General features: G+C 51.5%; 1 protein-coding gene across 4 annotated transcripts in view; it reads left to right on the top strand.

The window, feature by feature from the left end:
• NRDC (nardilysin convertase) overlaps positions 1–13,494 on the top strand; it is a 2,107,381-nt gene that overhangs the window by 1,873,815 nt on the left and 220,072 nt on the right. The gene's annotated exons all lie outside the window — the stretch shown is intronic.

The raw sequence follows: 13,494 nt of genomic DNA, 5'->3' as shown, positions 1-13,494 counted from the left end.
CGATCAGTAGTGCCTCTCTTTTGGAGAGCTTTAGATCTAGGTCACCTCCACATGGATCTTTTTTGACTTTGGAGATTACTGTCCACTTGAGATCGCTTATCTGGTGTTTTAATCTCGTCCAGTGGTTCACGAGTGGTGCTGTTTCCACTTTATTCTTAATTCTCGATTTATGTTGGGAAATTCTTTGGCGGATTTCCTGATTAGTTTTTCCAATGTACAGAAGCCCACATGGGCATAACACTCCATAGACAACGTATTTGGACTTGCAGTTGCTAAAGGAGTCCTGTTTCCACAAGATTCCTTTATGTTGGAAAAGTGAATCTTACATGGTATGTTCACAGCTTACACATGTTCCACATTAGTGGTGGCCTACGACAGAACTTAGACCCATTAGTTGCCTCAGTGTTGGTTGGACTTCCCTCAGCTCCAACCAACACTGAGGTAACTAATTTTTGAACTGCATCACTAATTATAAAACTGCGCATAATTGAAAATACTCCAGAATAAAGAGCTATTTATTAGCCCATACATGTTTTGAATTGTTGTCTTTACATTGGTAATTTAGTTGTTGAATTCAAGCATCAGTATTGGCATTTTCCTCCGTTGTTTACATTGTCAGGCTCAGCCTTACTGATTAGAGCCAGCCCCATTTGGTATTAGCACCCGTTGCTTGTGGCTTAAGCCACATGGGTAAACGCCACAAGTATGCATGATACAATTGCGCAACATTACTAAACAAAGCTATGAAAAATCCCTCTACAACGGAGACCAATGTCCCTGTCCCGAATTGTATCACTAAAGGGTAGAACATCACAATTAAAGCATCAATTATAACAGCAAATCGCAGGCTTCAGGCATCCCAGCAACATCTGACCGGCGACTGATGAGGAGTCCCACATAACACGTAGGTGGTTCATTGTCTTAACAAACATGTGTCCCACAAATATTGTTCACTCCACATCAGAAGAGGTGGACTGTTCCCCATGTATGCTCCTTGGCGATTATCTCCTCGCTCCAGTTTGTCCCATCTGCTGCACAAATTTCAGAACTTCCGAAGGTTCAGCGAATACTCTCGTCTTGCCATCGACTGTGATTTTGAGTCTGGCCGGGTACAGCATGGCGTATGGGATATTCAAGTATCTCAGTCTGTTTTGCCGCTGTGAATTTCTTCTGCGCTTCCTGTACTTATGCCGTGAAATCCGGATATAGGGATATGTCCATACCTTCATGGGAGAGCTTGCGCAGTTCTCTGACCATTCGAAGTGCTGCATCCCTGTCCCTGTAATTTAGGATTTGGGCGATAATCGGTCTCGGCCTGGATCCAGCAGGTGGTTTTGGTGCCAGCGACCTGTGGGCTCTCTCCACAATAAAGACCTCAGAGAACGTATCACGACCCAGCATGGAGATGAGCAGTTGTTTCACGTAGCATTCCATTGGACCCATGTTTGTCGTCTCTGAAACTCCCATTAAGCGGATGTGCTTCTACGGGACCGAGCTTCTAAGTCGCCAGTATTCGCCGTCATGGCCGCCAATTGCTTCTCCATCCTTGACTGTTTCGTGTCTATCTGCACTTGGCCGTCTTCGACTTCGGATATTCTTCGCTCCGCCATGTCCAGTCTTTCCGTGTGTTAATCTTTCCGTTCCGACATCCTATCCACTCTATATGTCAAGGAGTCAATTTTCCCATCAATGTTCGAAAGTGTGGTTTGAATTGTGGTAAACATGGACTGTATGTCATCGTTCGTCACCCCGCCTGTGGCTCTTGTCACTGTTTGCGCCGCTGATTGTTCGTCCGTGCTGAGATCTTGTTGTTTCTTAGTTTGTTCAAAGGTGATTTTGGGTTGGTTGCGGTCTGGTTTACCCATGATGCAGATTAAAAGCCATCCAGTCCACGTATGTGATAATTATAGCGCCTCCGGAGCGCCGACCGTTCGAGGTTAGGACCCCCAGTCCGTCCCGCTGCGCAAAGGTTGACTGTGGCACTTCTCTAGTCCAGAGACCGCATGCAAGCTGACTCTACCCACAGCTCCCCAGCCCGCTGCACGTCTCCCCAGCCCGCTGCACGTCTCCTGCAGGGCGCGACTCCCCAGGTCCCTATTACGTCCGTGAAAAGGTGCGTACACTGTTGGGCTGTCCTGGGGTCACAAGGAAGCTCCACTCCCTCTCCACAGCTCGCGATGGGAACGCATGGTTAACGGGCCAGTCCCCGGATCACTAAACAGGCGCCTCGTTACTCACGGGTTTCCAGCGCACAACGGGGCCCCCGCAGGCATCCTGCCGCACTGCGTGCTCAATGCGGGTGATGTCGGGCCTCAATGTAAGCGTCCGCTAGTGTTATCACCGCTCCTGGACACGAAGCCCCAATCGCAGCGGGACCAGCCTCTTCACCTGGCTGCGCCACGTGCAACTTGGCTTGTCTGTCTGATGAGACCCGCAGCTGTACTTTCACTTTGTCGGCGAGGGCCGCTGGCTGCAGGCTCACCGACTAGATGTCCGCTGTCGACATCGGGGGTCCGATTCGGCACTAGGCTGGTCTCGCTATCTTCCCTTCACAACCTCCAGCTGTTACAGGTACTTTGATCTATGTTGGAAGGATATTTCAGCAGGATTTCCGGGCGTTGCCGTGGAGCTCGCTTAGAAAGCGGCCATCTTGCTTCAAGGCCAGCTCCGCCCCGTCCTCCACATGCTCTTTACCTACAATTTAGGTATGGGACTGTACCGCTGAACAGCCTTAGAAGCAGGTGTTCACAGGCCACTGTAACTCCGATATTGCCTGCATGTACTCTTAGTCCTGAATCATTAGACCATTATATGTTTTGTCCTCACTATGCACAAACTAGGAAAAAGTGGCTTATACCCCCATGCCGGATTTTATCGTTTAAGCGACCAGTAGATTCTCTCTGAGTTTTTAGATCAGATTGAACAAAATTGCTTGAATTTGCCATATGACGGTGTCTGCTTTATACCCGGCGTATTAGATCAAAGTTACTAACTGTGAAAGTTAAGTAGAGGACAAAACAGGCTAAGGCATAGTTGGGTAATAACACACTGACTCTCTGAATAATCTCTCAGTTTTTTTTAATTTAAATTGATTGAGTCTCTACTTTTTAGTATTTAAAATCTTTTATATTTTTTATAACATGATTATTTATACTCTATTGTATATTGTATTTTGCAAGAAAGACTGTTGTTTATGAGCTTGTGAATGATGTACATATTTGATCAAAACACTATAACTAACTACTAGAAATGACTAAAACCACCTACCTTTAACTTTGTTATATGATATCTGATAGAGACTTCTAGCTGTAGATTTCGTACCTTTGAGTTTTCCAGGCGTCTGGGTGCATAGGTGCGAAGTGACATCGGAAACTGTTGTAGACCACAATGGAGGACTTAAGAAAAGGTGCTACTGGCGAAAACTGTTTGAGTCCTGTGGAATCCAAGGGTAAATTCTTGAAGTGAAAAACCTGCAACCAGAGGGAACAGAGTCTATTCCACTTATAGGTGACCAGGAGGCACGGAAGAGCAAAGCCCACCAAGGTCGGAAGGTGTAGCAGTGTTGATGGTGACCTTGTTGCTGCAACTGTGAGGACCCGGCGATGCTGAGGAAGCCCTGGAGCCGTGCACGAGCTGTCTCAAATCTGAAGTCGAGAACCAGGGGTCGTGTCCAGCGGGAGCACCAGCAAGTGTTGGCTGCTGCAACAAGCGTTGAAAGCGAAGGAGCAACGTTGGGACTAGCAAGTTCCAAGGGATTCACAACAAGCAGGAGCATCCTAGCAGGCTCTGAGCAAGCAGGGAAGCCCACTGAAGCAGAAGACCCTTCAGAGGACCCACAGGCTGCTGGCACAGGAGTCGCAAGAGGACCTTGAACAGCTCATCAAAGATGAAGGCCTATGGTGCAGAAGATGCAGTAAAGACTCTGATCTTGGCTGGAAGAGATGCTGGAGACTGGAGCTTTTTGTAGCCCGAAGATCTCTGGAGTGCAGAGCCGACAAGCCTTGGCAACAGCAAGTCAACACAGTGCACAGGAGTTTGGTCCCAGCGGTTCAGATGAGGGATACTGGCCTCGAACTTGCTGAGAGGTTAAGTCATGCATTTTCGGGAGTTGCAGAACCACCACCTGTGTTGCTGAGCCTTTCGAAGTCGGTGGGACCTCAAGAGCAGAAGATCGGGCAGCTTCTTTGCAGTGGCTGCAGATGCAGGGGGGTGACTCCTTCACCAGAAGGGAGATTACTTAGGGTGTCCTTGAAGCCCACAGGTCTGTTGAAGATCTTGGAAGAAGCAGACACAGACGGTGAAGAAGACTTGCAGAACACCGAGAACAGGAGCTGAAGGAGTCTTCAGGTGCTGCAGTCTCTGTTCCAGGCGAAGTCCAAGTATCAAGACAGTCAAAGAGCTATGTGGTTTCAGGCTTGAGACTTGTCCCATGACTAATTTGAGGACCGACCCACAGGTAAGCCAAGGAAAGGGGTTAGGACAACTCATGGGTCCCTCCCAGAGGAGGGGCTGGACAAATGTGAGAATACTCCCATGTCCTTTGTCCAGTTTTCTGCCAGAGCGGGAGCCAAGGGCTCCCTGAACTGGCTCAAACCGGAGTATGCAAGGAAGGCACCAAATGCGCCCTTCAAAGCAGTCTGGTGGCATTGGCAATCGCCCTCACCCCAGCCCAAAACACCAAGTCCTGTCTGGGAGGTTGTCACGCCTCCCTGTGACAGGAAATCTATTATTCTACCTTCTCCTGCTCGAGCTCAGCTCAGCGGTACAAAAGGGGGTGGTAATGGACTGAGCATCTGAACCAATCAAACACTCACACCCAGTCAACAGATCTGGATTTAATCCATCACCGTTCTTTAGCCCACTCTGCCACCCCAGTTCAGACATGGCAATATGCAAATCAGTCTGACCCTGCGCATCATGGGAACAGTCCAGCCCGAACTGCCAAGCCATGCCTTCCCCGGACCGGAAACAAGCTTCCTAGGACCAGTTTCTGGCATTACAGCCGTCTTCAGCCAGGCTTGCTTGAATCCAGTGGCAAAGTGAGCAAGGGACTCACGTCTGAGCATACCCTGCCAACTTATGGCGAACAAAGTGGTACAAAAGGGGGTGGTGATGGACGGAGCATCTGAACCAATCACTCACACCCAGTCAACAGATCTGGATTTAATCCATCACCGTTCTTTAGCCCAGTCTGCCACCCCAGTTCAGACATGGCAATATGCAAATCAGTCTGACCATGTGCCTCTTGGGAACAGTCCAGCCCGAACTGCCAAGCCATGCCTTCCCTGGACCGGAAACAAGCTTCCTAGGACCGGTTTCTGGCATTACAGCAGTCTTCAGCCAGGCTTGCTTGAATCCAGTGGCAAAGTGAGCAAGGGACTCACATCTGAGCATACCCTGCCAACTTATGGCGAACAAAGCTGTACAAAAGGGGGTGGTGATGGACGGAGCATCTGAACCAATCAAACACTCACACCCAGTCAACAGATCTGGGTTTAATCCATCACCGTTCTTTAGCCCACTCTGCCACCCCAGTTCAGGCATGGCCATATGCAAATCAGTCTGACTCCTGTGCCTCATATGAACAGTCCAGCCCGAACTGCCAAGCCATGCCTTCCCTGGACCGGAAACAAGCTGTTCAAGCTCAGCTCAGCAGCAGGAGGGCAGGGGTTCCGGAGCAGCACTAGCTTGCTGGCAGAACCTGGAAGGCTGTTACAGAGAGTACTGCGGGCTTGCCGGAGGAGCCCCCCTGTGCATGGAATCATACCTTTAGCTCTGGTAACGGTGTTGGGGTATGATTCCAACATGTTTGATTCTAAATATGCCCAGGTTCGGCACAGCCACAGCATAGTTAGCCATAGTGTAATGATGGATGGCCGCTATATGTATTAAATGGCTGGCTGCACTTACAAAGCCTGTGGGATACGGTCACGGAATTGCTGCCAGAGTGTCCGTTGGAGGTACGGGCCAAACTCGGCCAAGCCCTTGTGGAGGGCCTGGATGCAGCAAGATATTATATCCGGTGTAGGCTGGATACCACCGACTCACTAGGTAGAGCAATGGCAACGACGGTTAGACGCCACGCCTGGTTGAGGTCCGCCAACTTTTCGGCAGATGTCCAAAACACATTAATGGACATGCCGTTTGATGGCCGTCGCCTTTTTGGCGACAAGGCAGACCATGCGCTTGAGCGCTTTAAGGACTCCAGGGCTACGGCCAAGTCCTTGGGCCTCTCGGCCCCGCGCCAGCAAATGGGTGCCTTTCGCTCCTTTCGTGGCCAAGGAACGGGCACCCCTACACGTGCTGCCAGCCACACGCCACAGACTACCATCCAGCGCGGTGGCGGCTGTGGAAATCGCAGTGGAGGCGGTCGGGGACAACGGCGAGGCCAGTCCACACCCTCCCCCGCAGCATCCGCCTCTAAACCCTCCTAATCCGTGCTTTTCGGCCCATGTGACGCCAGTGGCGGGCAGGGTTCGCCATCACCACTCTCACTGGCGCACTGTCACTTCGGACAGGTGGGTGCTGCAGATCATCCGAAGGGGCTACTCCCTCCCCTTCGAGATGACTCCTCAAGCCATGCCACGCAACACCACTTCGTATCGGGGGATCATTTGCGGCTTCTCCAGGAGGAAGTTTCGGCCCTCTTGGCCAAGGGGGCCATCGAGCGCGTTCCTGGGCCAGAAGTAGGACTTGGTTGCTACTCCCACTACTTTCTGGTACCCAAGAAGGGCAAAGGGGGCCTACACCCTATCTTGACCTACGGAACGTCAACGGCTTCCTCCGGAAGGAGAAGTTCAAAATGCTGACTCTGGCTCAGGTCTTAGCTGCCCTGGACCCAGGAGACTGGATGGTAGCGTTGGACTTGAAGGACGCCTATTTCCACATCCCCGTCCTGCCGGCCCACCGGCGCTACCTGCGGTTCACGGTAGGCCACAAGCACTTTCAGTTTACCATGCTCCCCTTCGGCCTTACAAGCGCCCCACGGGTGTTCACGAAGGTGATGGCGGTGGTCGCAGCTCATCTGCGCAGGTTAGGGGTTTCAGTCTTCCCCTACCTCGACGACTGGTTGTTGAAGGCGGGCTCGCCACAGACAGTCGTCAGCCACCTCCAGACAACGGCAGACCTCTTGCACCAGCTGGGGTTCTCCATCAATGTGCCGAAGTCACACCTGTGCCTTTCTCAGAAGCTCCTTTTCATCGGAGCGGTTCTCGACCCGGCGCAGTTTCGGGTTTACCCACCCGAACAGCGGGTTCAGGATATACAGGCTCTGATTCCAATCTTTCAGCCTTTATCCCGAGTTTCGGTCAGGTTGACGGTGCGGCTTCTGGGGCTGATGGCTTCCTGCATCCTTCTGGTGCATCACGCCCGTTGGCGGATGCGGGCTCTGAAGTGGGACCTGAAGTTTCAGTGGGCCCAGCATCAGGGCAACCTGTCCGACCATGTCCTGATCTCGGAGGGCACTGCGAGACAGCTGCAGTGGTGGCTCACGGACCGCGATTGGGTCAGCGGCAGATCCCTCTCCCTTCCCCAACCGGAGCACGTAGTTGTGACGGACCCGTCCCTCCAGGGCTGGGGAGGCCACATGGGAGAGGCAGAGATCAGAGGCCTCTGGTCTCCAGCGGTGTCCCGGCTCCATATCAACCTTTTAGAGCTGCAGGCGATTCGTCTGGCACTGAAGGCATTCCTCCCCTCTGTCCGGGGGAGTGTAGTGCAGGTGTTCACGGACAACACCACCGCCATGTGGTACTGCAACAAACAGGGCGGGGTGGGGTCGTGGAACCTCTGCCAGGAGGCCCTGCGCCTCTGGCAATGATTGGAACATCAGGGCGTGACCCTGGTGGTTCAACACCTGGCAGGTTCTCTGAACGCCAGGGCGGACAAACTCAGCCGCCGGTGCATGATGGATCACAAATGGCGTCTGAACTCGGATGTGGCGCAAGGTCTCTTTCTGCAGTGGGGAGAGCCTTGGTTAGATCTATTCGCCACCGAAGAGAACGCACAATGTCATCAGTTCTGCGCGTTGAAATTTCCAAGGCGGCACTCGCTCGGAGACGCTTTTCGTCGCGAGTGGAGTAGCGGTCTGTTGTACGCCTTTCCGCCCATACCACTTCTGCCCAGAGTGCTGAAGAAGATCAGGCGCGACCGGGCACAAGTCATCCTTGTGGCTCCGGACTAGGCACGAGCTACTCAGTATGTCAGTCGATCCCCCGGTTAGTCTGCATCTTCAGGAGGACGTCGCAGCAGCAGGGGACGGTCCTCCACCGGAACCTGTCCAGTCTCCACCTCCATGCTTGGAGATTGAGCGGCAACAGTTGAGGCCATTTGACTTGCCTCTGTTACATCATTCTGGCAGCCAGGCGTCCCTCCACAAAGTCGGTATACGGCTGCAGGTGGAACAGATTTGTGGCATGGTGCACAGCAAAGGCTGTGGATACTCTTTCTGATGTTCTTCTCTTTCTTCTTTCTATTGCCCAGCAGGGCTCTGCTCTGGGCACTATCAAGGGCTACCTTTCTGCTCTTTCAGCCTTTTTGAGGCTGCCTGATCAACCTTCTTTGTTTAAGTCCCCTATTATTAATCGATTCTTGAAGGACATCACACATACTTACCCTCCTGTTCCCTTTGTGATGCCTCAGTGGGACTTGAACTTGGTTCTTACATTTCTGATGTGCGCTCCCTTTGAGCCACTTCACAACTGTCCTCTCCGCCTTCTTACTTTGAAAACTGCCTTCCTGGTAGCCATCACCTCTGCCAGGAGAGTGAGTGAGCTCCAGGCTCTATCCTGTAAACCTCCTTTCCTTTCGGTCCATCCGGACAAGGTTGTGTTGCGGACGAGGCCCTCTTTTCTGCCCAAGATAGTCACAGCCTTCCACATTGGGCAGTCCATCACCTTGCCCACCTTCTTTCCGCCTCCGCATCCCTCAAGGGAGGAAGAGAGGCTCCACCGTCTGGACCCAAAACGTGCGCTCTCTTTCTATCTAGATCGCACTCGCCTGTTCCGGGTGGATGACCAACTCTTTGTTGGTTACGTGGGCGCTAAGAAGGGAAAAACGGTACACAAACAGACCATCTTGCGATGGATCATATTGTGTATCCAGGCGTGCTACTCCTTGGCTAAGAAGGAACCCCCTGTTGGGCTGAGGGCTAATTCCACTCGAGCCACGGTGACTACAACTGACTTGGACCGAGGAGTGCCCTTGCAGGACATTTGCCAGGCAGCTACGTGGGCCTCGCTGCACACGTTTGCAAGACACTATTGCCTGGATAGCCAAGTCCGGAGGGATGGCTTCTTTGGCCGTGCAGTCCTCCAGGACTTTCAGGACTTTCTGGTGTGATTGATTCGCAGACCCACCACCGGGGTTGGTATTGCTGGGGTATCTATTCTAAGGTAAGGAATCTATCACTAACGTGGCTCTTTCAGATGCACAATTTACTACTTGTGAAACGATATATCTGTAAGAGACATTAGCTAGTGATAGATTCCTTACCGACTCACCCATCCTCCCCGTTATGCGAACCAATATCTAGGGTTAAGGTCATCCCCTTTCAGGGCCCTAGTTTCAAGGCACCAGTGGTGGTTTTTAGCATAGCTCTGCGTTTCTGGCACGGAAAAGCTGTGTCTAAGAACTGACGTCAGCACGCGGAGGTGGCGTCTAAGTACTCCGACGACGTCATCACGGCGCCCACGACGCCGAAAACGGACGCAGAGCCGCAGACGACGCCTACCGACGCGCAGGGGTACTGCTACGCAAAAGTTTCCGGATCCAGTCTGACGCCTGGGGATATTCTCAGGTAAGGAATCTATCACTAACTAATGTCTCTTACAGATATATCATCACACAAGTAGTAACTTGTGCACCGGGTATACCAGTGTGTACATTACTTCTCCCTCTAGAAGGGTGGAATGCTACCCCCGCCGCCAGAACTGGCGCTTGGGTAGTATTCCGAAGTGTTTGACACCAAACACGACATGTTTTGATAAAGCCAAACCAAAGTTAGCATTAACCGCGAGGATTACAATGCACTTTAGAGTATATGGTATGGCTATATCATAGAACATCTATAAGGAAGGGATTTCGAAAGCTGCAGAGGGGCTCAGCTCATGCTAGGGCACCCTCTCACACAAAACCAAGCACTCTGCCTTCACGATTGTCAAGGCCTGCCATAGGAGTGACTTATAGGTTAATAGGTGTCTATATATATATAGGTAGATATAGGTATACTATATCTAAGTTAGGGGTGCTTACACCACCTTGTCCAGGCTGCAAGTGCAGACCTGTGGTGCCATTTTGGAAGGCTTCCCAGGGCTGACATAATACATGCTTCAGCCCCTGGTAGGCCTCTGGGGTACCTCTGCACTTGGTACCCAAGGTGCCATATACTAGGGAATTATACGTGTGACCAAGTAACCAATCTCGTATGTACCTAAAGTACCTGCACTCAATTTAGAGAGAGAACAGCTAGGCTGTGGTCCTGATTAGCAGGGCCACAGCCAGACTAAAGTCTTAAAAACTACTGAAACACAGCAAAAAGTGGGGGTAACCATAGGAAACAGACCCTACGCTCCTAGAACGAGCACTTTTTGTTTACTATGCTCCCCTTCGGCCTCACCAGTATCCCTTGGGTGTTCACGAAAGTGATGGCGGTGGTTGCAGCTCATCTGCGCAGATTAGGGGCTCCAGTCTTCCCTTATCTCGATGACTAGTTGTTGAAGGCAGGCTTGCCCCAAACAGTTGTCTCCCACCTCCAGATTACGGCCGACCTCCTGCATTTACTGGGGCTCTCCATCAACGTTCTGACGTCACACCTGAGTCCCTCACAGAAGCTCCTATTCATCGGAGCGGTTTTGGACTTTGCGCAGTTCGGGTTTATCCTCCAGAGCAGCAGATTCTGGATATTCAAGCTCTGATTCCGATCTTTCAGCCTTTATCCTGCGTTTCGGTCAGGATGGCCCTACGGCTGTTGAGTCTGGTGGCCTCCTACATCCTGCTGGTACATCTCACCAGGTGGCGGATGCGGCTCTGCAGTGGGACCTGAAGTTCCAGTGGGCACAACATCAGGGCAACCTGTCCGACCCCATCCTGATTTAGGAGGGCACTGCCCGACAGTTGCAGTGATGGCTCACGGACCGCGATTGGGTCAGTGGCAGATTCCTCTCCCTACCCCAACAGGAGCACACAGTGGTGACGGATGCGTCCCTCCTGGGATGAGGGGGCCACATGGGAGAGGCGGAGATCAGAGGCCTCTGCTCTCTGTCTGAGTCCTGGCTCCATATCAACCTTCTCGAGTTGCGGGCGATGAGACTTGAACTGAAGGCATTCCTTCCCTCGGTCTGGGGAAGTGTATTACAGGTGTTCACGAACAACACCACTGCCATGTGGTATTGCAACAAATAGGGCGGGTGGGGTTGTGGACCCTTTGTCAGGAGGCTCTGAGCCTCTGGACATGGCTGGAACATCAGGGCATCACCCTGGTGGTTCAACACCTGGTAGGTTTTTTGAACGCCAGGGCAGATGAACTCAACCGTCAGTGCATGATGGATCACGAGTGGCGTCAGAACTCTGATGTGGGGCAATGTCTCTTACAGCAGTGGAGAGAGCCTTGGTTAGATCTATTCGCAACTGAAGAGAAATCTCAAAGTCATGAGTTCTGCGCGTTGGGATTTCCAAGGCGGCACTCGCTCGGCGAATCTTTTCGTCACAAGTGGAGTTGCGGTCTGTAATACGCCTTTCCCCCTATACCACATCTGCCCTGAAGAAGATCAAGCGCGATGGGCCCAAGTCATTCTTGAGGCTCTGGACTAGGCACAAAGAGTCTGGTACCCTGAGCTCTTGAACATGGTCATCGATCCTCCGATCAGACTGCCCCTTCGAGAGGATCTTCTGTCACAGCAGCAGGCTACGGTTCACCACCGAACCTGTCCAGCTTTCACATCCTTGCGTGAAGAATGAGCGGCGACAGTTGACAGCTTTCGACCTTCCTTCCGAAGTCTGTAATGTATTCTTGGCTGCTAGGCGTCCCTCCACTAAAACTTTATACGCCTATAGATTAAACAAATTTGTGGCACAGTGTGCAGCAAAGGCTGTGGATCCCCTTTCTGCCCCTCTTTCAGAAGTTCTTCTCTTCGTTGGCCCAGCAGGGCTCTGTTCTGGGCACTCTTAAAGACTATCTTTCGGCCATTGCGGCGTTTTTTCACCTTCCTGATTGACCTTCTCTTTTCAAGTCCCCAATAGTCAACCGATTTCTGAAGGGCATAACTTATCTCTTTCTTCCTCCTTTCCTTCTTCCATAATGCCCCAGCGGGACTTGAACCTTGTCCTGAGTTATCTTATGTGTGCTCCTTTCGAGCCACTACATAATTGTCCTCTTCGTCTCCTTACTGTGAGAAGTTGGCCTGATATGTAGTGCTCACTATTCTAGTGATCACTGTGTATCATGCCAAACAACCCTTATTGATGATTGGTAGTAAGTCAACCTTATAGACCAGCTATCCTAGTAGCATGGACAAGAGCAGTCTTTAGGCTAAACTCTAGAGGGCGTGTTAAGCCAGCTGTTATACCATCACATATACCCCTTGAACACCAAGTGAAAGGACACCACACAAGTTGTTATGAAAATAAAAGGATATTTATTTATAACAAGTCTACCCTGATCTCTTTATGAGTCAGGGAGCTAAGCACACAACAAAACTCTTAAGAAAATACTTTAAGTTGCACAATTTACACAAATGCCCGAGGGGCACGAAAAACCATATACTACAAAAGTGGAATGCGAAATACTAGCAGGTAAATTACAAGATCCAGAGGCTTTAGGATCGCTAGGACTACACTACTGAACCTTCAGGTTAGGAGCAGGAGGCCTAGGGGGATCGGGTGCAGAGTGTGCACTCTCACACGGGATGCGGGACAATGTCTATGGATGCTAGATTTCGTAAAGTTACAGTTATCGGACGAATCCGACTAGTTAGGCTGAAAACGAAAAAGGATCTGGACACTTAGATAGTGAACCTACGTTGGAGCACCGAAATGCTCTGGTTACCTAGCCCAAGGGCTGCGGCTGCATAGGGTTCAAAAGACGTCGGGAATCCTCGTTACAGTCGATGGAGCCTGAAAGAAGTTGTTGCTGGCAGGCGACCAGTGATGAAGTTCGATGTGATCCAAGCCTGGATCGATGATGGAGACGACCTGAAAGCGGAGGGGACTCAGTTCTTAATCACTAGCCAGTGATCAGATGGGCACCAGATGAAGTCACCTCGACCAGGTGAGTGGGCAACGCTGGGCTCTGCAGTCTCTCGGACCAGGAGGCGTTGTCGGCGACCAGGATGGAGGTGCGAGCTGTCCCACGAAGGTGTCTGCTGTCGGCAATGCTGAAACCAGGATTGGAGCAACAAGCCTTGGCAAAGTCAAGCCCACGCGGTGGACTCAATATGGCGTCTGGAGTGGACCAGGAGGGTCCGGGGTGCTCCTCTGTTGGAGAGGAGCAAGGGCCAGTCT

The sequence above is a fragment of the Lissotriton vulgaris genome, chromosome 1_1 (genome assembly GCF_964263255.1).
Source record: "Lissotriton vulgaris chromosome 1_1, aLisVul1.2, whole genome shotgun sequence".
Classification (NCBI taxonomy): Eukaryota; Metazoa; Chordata; class Amphibia; order Caudata; family Salamandridae; genus Lissotriton; species Lissotriton vulgaris.
Note: the sequence above shows the minus strand (reverse complement) of the source record. Positions and strands in the feature narration are given on the sequence as shown.